Raw genomic sequence first — 6,102 nt, forward strand, 5'->3', positions numbered from 1 at the left:
CTTCCTCTCTTTCTTCCCAGCAGTCTGAGACCCCAGTTTATGGCCTTGCTGCTTATATTTAGGGTAGATCTTCCATCTTAATTAACCTAATGTAAAAAAAAAAATCTGTCACAGACATATGCAGAGATTTGTCTCCAAGGTGACTCTAGATTCTATCATGTTGGCAACATAAATTATCGTGTGTCATTTGGTCTGCTTTTTGGAGAACTTTATTCTCTCTCTCTCTCTCTCTCTCTCTCTCTCTCTCTCTCTTTCTCTCTGGGGGGTGGGGTGTGTGTGTGTGTATGTGTCAAGAGAGAAAGAGAGACAGAAACAGATACAGAGACAGAAGTAAGGTATGAGGACATTGTATCCCTTGATAGACCATCAGTGCTTAAGGTATCAAACTGTTTCAGGTTTAGGATTTGTTCCACTCCACAACCACAATGTTATAAGTTAACTCTTAAAATACACCCCCCCTCTCTCTGTGTATCTCTGTCTCTTTCTCTCTGTCTCTGTCTCCTGTCTCTCTGTCACTGTCTCTCTCCATACCTGTCTGTCTCTCTGTCTTTTTCTCTCTCTGTCTTTTTCTGTGTGTGCTGAGAACATTTGAGATAGCCCCTTCAGGGCTGACAGTGTAGCTCAGCCATAGAACATTGGCTTTATATTGCAATGGTACCCTATAAAGGAGAGTTAGAGGAACACACATAGACTAGGCAAGCCAAGGTGATTTCCTGAGATGGCTGCTTCCTTTCCCCAGAAATCATTGATAGGAGAAGACACAGGAAGGCCTGGGGGCAAGTGTCTACATAGAATGAAAGCAGGAAAGAGGAGTACCAAGGGCCTAAGATACCCCTAAGTCAGGGTCTGATTAACAAACTTCTAGCCTCAGGCTTCTTCCAGTGGCATCCAACCTCCCTAAGGCTGTGACCCTTGGGGTGGTAACCACCAACCAGAGAATTATTTTGTTGCTATTTCATGACTGTAATTTTGCCACTGTTGTGAACTGCAATGCAAATATTGGCTTTGCAGGATATCTGACAGACAATGTCCCTTAAAGTGGGTCTCGACCCACAGGTTGAGAATCATCTAATCCAAAGGCCTACCGCTGTTATACTGTCTTTCTTGCTGGTTTCCTTGTCTGTCTTTTCCCGTTCTTTAATTCTTCATGTCAGGGAACTAACTTGACAATGCCCTAGATGCTACCACTCTTGTTACATGAATAGTAGATCACTGGAATGCAGGTTTTACACCGATCCTGGAAGTGACATCTCATTGCCTTTGCCATACATTAATTATTCTTCAGGAGTGCTTTGTGCTGGGTAGCTTTCTCTCTAGGGGAGAAGATTGCATAATGCTTTTAATACATGGGACAAGGGGCTGTTATGAGCATTCTTAAAAACCAAATGCCATGTACATTTTATTGGTATTTGGACTAATTAGTTAGCTAATTAACTAATCTGTAAAGTAAGTGTGTGTGTGTGTGTGTGTGTGCGCGCGCGCGCGCACGTGCTCGCAAATGCCTTAGTATAGATATGGAGATCGGAGGACAACTTGTAGGATTTGATTCTGGTCTTCCACCATGTGGAATCAAGGTCAAGTTTTCAGGTTTGGCATTGGATGGCAGCCCTGTTATTATTTCCAATGTTCAGTAAATCACCAATTCCTGACATGTTTTTCAACTGAAAAATCATTCCCGTTAGTCAAACCTCCTTTCTGTTTCGATGGTCAGTGCTTGTTCTCTGTTTCATGACCATGTTAGTAGACACTCACCCACTGTGAGTGATCTCACTCTCTAGGTGCTTCCTTGGCTCCTACTCCTCTCAGTTCAGTGATGTTCCCGAGATATTGCTACATTACATCCTATTCATCCCTGTTCCCAAATCTTCAGCAGCTGCCCACTGTCTTTTTTGACCTATATATCTTATTCCATCCAATTTTGATCACGTATTCAAGCCAAGCCAGGGACCTCGGGATGTTCAGTGTATCTTATGTCCCCCAAGAGTCTATTTGTCTTTGCTTTCAACCCTGGTCAAATTCTACACACTGATCTCAATAAGGTGCTCTGTCTGTGACTAACCTTACTGATCGTTTTTTTCTCAATTCCACCGAGCAGGCTGTCTGCAGCACACACTTTATCATTTTGAGTGTCTGACTGTTTCCCCCAGTTCTAAATTTTCCTGTGACTGCTTTTTTTTCCTCGGTCCTGATGAAATCGGTCTAACCCATTACATTTCAGTTCACCCACACATCTGACCACTTTGAGAGCACAATGGTCTCTTGGACGCTTGCACTTATGGTGACAAGGAGAAATCCCCCTTTCAGAGGGGACTGAGTCAGAAAAGAGTTTAGAAAAAGGAAGGAATGAATCACAGAGGGCAAAATCAAACAGAGGGTCATCATACTGATGTTTCCTGGGAAGAAAGGCGAGAGGGCTGACAGGGTTAGTGTTAGCTTCTGACATTCTCCTACCATCTCCTCTTTCCAGCCGCTCTGTTTCAATGATGGAAGAGAGGAGGATTTCCCGGTAAAGAATGATTTGAGCCCCAAAGAATGTTTCACTGAGTCTGAAGCCATTTTTGATTTGTGCTACATAGATGTAGTACTCAGAAATTCAATGTATGCAATGTTCTTTTAGACAGAGAATATCAGGGACGCTAAAGCTAAGAGACTATGCTTTACCTTGATATATGATCAAAGGCATTAAAAACTGGGAGGCTACATTCAAGTCAAGCCTTGCTATATACAAGCTGTGTCGAACTTAGGTAGGTTATTAATCATGTAGCTTTCTTCATATTGAAATGATTGAAATAATAGAAATAACCAACAAGTGTTATTGGAGAGACTAAAGACATTAACCATTATAAATTACTTCAAAATGATGTCTGAAACATAGTAAGACCTGTCATGAAGTGTTTATTAAATACAAATTTAGTTTCTGGAATTTTATAGAGTATACGTCAGAAAAAAACAAAACAAAACAAAAACAAAAACAAGTGATGTCTACCACCAGAGACAGATCTGTGCCCAGTTCTGTTCTAATTAACCATGTCTGTCTCTCCCAGCAAATGACATACCACTAGTTTTACTTATAATTCCTACAATGATATGAAAGCAAAAAATGATAGCATGTATCTGGGGGGAGTTATCCAATTTATAAAGATAAAACCAGGCAGTGAACAAGTCCTTTCAAAGAAGAATCAATACGTCGACACCCCTAAAATACTCACAGATTCCCATACAAACAAATCCACCTATTGTCACAAAGGAGACCAGATCTATCACAACAGGAAGAATATAGAGAGCTCCCCTCCCCCATATCACAACAGGAAGAATAGGTAGAGATCTGCATGCCCCCAACATCAGGCTTATCAGCAGGTGCTCTGTAGAATAAGGTGGCCAAGTAGGTCACCACACCTGAGCTGGACTCCACTATCAAATCACAGCAGCCCCAAGATCGTCAACTATTCTAGCTCATTGTTCCAGCCCTGCCCATGAGCCCAATGCCTATATAACTGTCCTCACAGTAAGAGTCAGCAATGACCTCTTCTGTATGTGCGTTTCTCTGGATCACATCTCCAAAGAGGACTGAGAACAGGCATGGCAGTGCCACCCACAAGAGGATAATGACAAAAAGCAGCAAGTGGTCGGAACAAAGAGAGTGGACAGATACTGGGGAGACAGAGGCACGCAGAGAAGACACACTGTAGCTTGGGATGGGCTCAATTCAGTAGGTTTTTGGTAGTCCCTTGCTGGTACTCTAGGCCAGCTTGTATGTCACTGTTTGCTCTTAATAACATCCGACTTCTCTTTCCTTACTATCCAACTAGGCGGAAGGAAAGTAGAACACCCGTACAGGAGTAGGAGAACTTCCCTGTTATTTTCTTAAGCATTGGGTCACCGAGTTCCTCATCTAAATGCACAATAAATACAGCAATAGCAGAATAGGCATACAGTGACTTATCTCAGCCACATTAGGGGACGCAATCTCGGGTGGGTGGGGAAGTCTCAGGAGAATGAGAAAATCTGTTCAAACCACAGGCTGCAAAGCTAATTGTGTCCAGCAGATGCCCCTGGTATGCAAAGAGGAAAAGCTGTCAGGGTGAAGACAGTGAAAGGCATTTGGTGGACATAAAGACTCAGAACCCATGAGGTAGACGAGAGTCCACAGGTTCAGCCACCTGCCCTATGCCCCTCCCTGCCCTGCCTTGTATGTAATTGGCAGTTTCTAACTTTTAAGAATGTAGAGAGAAGCTGAGTGCACACATGCTTTGTTAAATGTTTTGATGTTTGGGATTCTCTTCGTTTCTTTTTACTTCGTTTCAAGCACTATTTTCATTGTGTTTGTCAATTTTTATTGTGTGGTTTTATTTGTCTTCTTCAAACAACATTCACACAGTGTTCAGTACACCGTTTTTCATTTTCTTAGTTTATAGTTTTTATTTTTTCACCTCTGCATTCCTCCCTTTCCCTCTTGTGTATACTCAGTAGTATTTTCATTTTACTGTATTGGTTGTTTTTTTAAAAATATGCTTATGTTTTTATTTTTAGTGACCTTCTGAACACAACTAGAAGTATGAAGCTTGCTGAGCAATACCTTTCGGGGAACTGGGAGAGAGGCTCTAAGGAAAAGGGCAGAGGGTTTTTTACCTCGAGTGCATTTTGTTCCCTGGATTGTTCTTGGATGTGATTTCGTGCCTCCTGTGACAAATGCTTACATTCAATGTATGTAACAGGTTTACTCTGGTTGGATGTTGGAGCATAGCTGTAGAACCCAGTCTGAGAGGACATGCCGGGTACTGTCCTCAGTGTGCCCTGAATCTGGACGTGGCCCTCTGCCTTCCTTTCATGCTTTCCCTGGTATAGTCAGTAGAACATTCCAGTAATTGTGTTTAAATTAGTCTGCCCCAAGAAAGCTCTGGGAAAGAGCTTCTGCGCTAATATTTAGTGTGTGCTTGTTGGCACTTATTTACATATTTTTCTGATCCCGTTTTTCTGAACTCAAACACCCCTCCTTGGATCAACGCTTACTTTGTTCAAGACTGAAGTAGCATTACAGCATTAGTCTGAAGTCTGCTTCATTCTTTTTTTTTTAATTAGATATTTTCTTCATTTACATTTCAAATGGTATCCTGAAAGTCCCCTATACCCTCTCCCCACCCTGCTCCCTAACCCACACACTCCCGCCTCCTGGCTCTGTCATTCCCCTGTATTGGGCATATAATCTTCACAAAACCAAGGGCCTCTCCTCCCAATGATGGCCAACTAGGCCACCTTCTGATACATATGCAGCTAGAGACACGAGCTCCGGAGGGTACTGGTTAGTTCATATTGTTGTTCCACCTGTAGGGTTGCAGTTCCCTTTAGCTCCTTGGGTACTTTCTCTAGCTCCTCCATTGGGGGCCCTGTGATCCATCCAATAGCTGACTGTGAGTATCCACGTCTGTATTTTCCAGGCACTGGCACAGCCTCACAAGAGACAGCTATATCAGGGTCCTGTCAGCAAAATCTTGCTGGTGTATGCAATAGTGTCTGGGTTTAGTGGCTGTTTATGGGATGGATCCTCAAATCTCAGGTCCTACATTTTGTACCCAGCACTTGGGTGACAGAAGCAGGTTGATTTCTGGGAGTTTCAGGCCAGTCAAGGCTACAGAGTGAGTCCCTGTTTTAGGGAAAACAAACAAACAAACAAACAAATGAAAACAAGGAGCCTGATCAATTAAAAATAAAAGAAGGATATGTGTTTACTACTGGCTTATGGGTGAAGCTGCCTTTCTACAAAGAGCAGAACGAGAATTGAAACCTGGGGAACCATCAGGCCACATTGTCACACTGGTTATACGGGTGCATAGATTTGCCTAAACCACGTGCGTCTCATGGCTTGTACTTTACTGTGCATAAGTTATATCTGCAAATATAAGTACTGTGTCTTTGACCTGATTCTTATCTGTTGTTTTATGTGAATATTTCAAAGAAGGCGAGTTTACTTTTCAATAGTCACTGTCTTTTCCTCTGTGGATAGACGTGTTTTTGTAGCAGCAAAGGTTATGCATCTGCTTAGCACAGAAGAAGCGATTATCCCTGGAATATGATTGGCATACAATTTCTCTTCTGGATCATCAT

This window comes from Mus musculus, chromosome 8 (genome assembly GCF_000001635.26).
Source record: "Mus musculus strain C57BL/6J chromosome 8, GRCm38.p6 C57BL/6J".
NCBI lineage: Eukaryota > Metazoa > Chordata > Mammalia > Rodentia > Muridae > Mus > Mus musculus.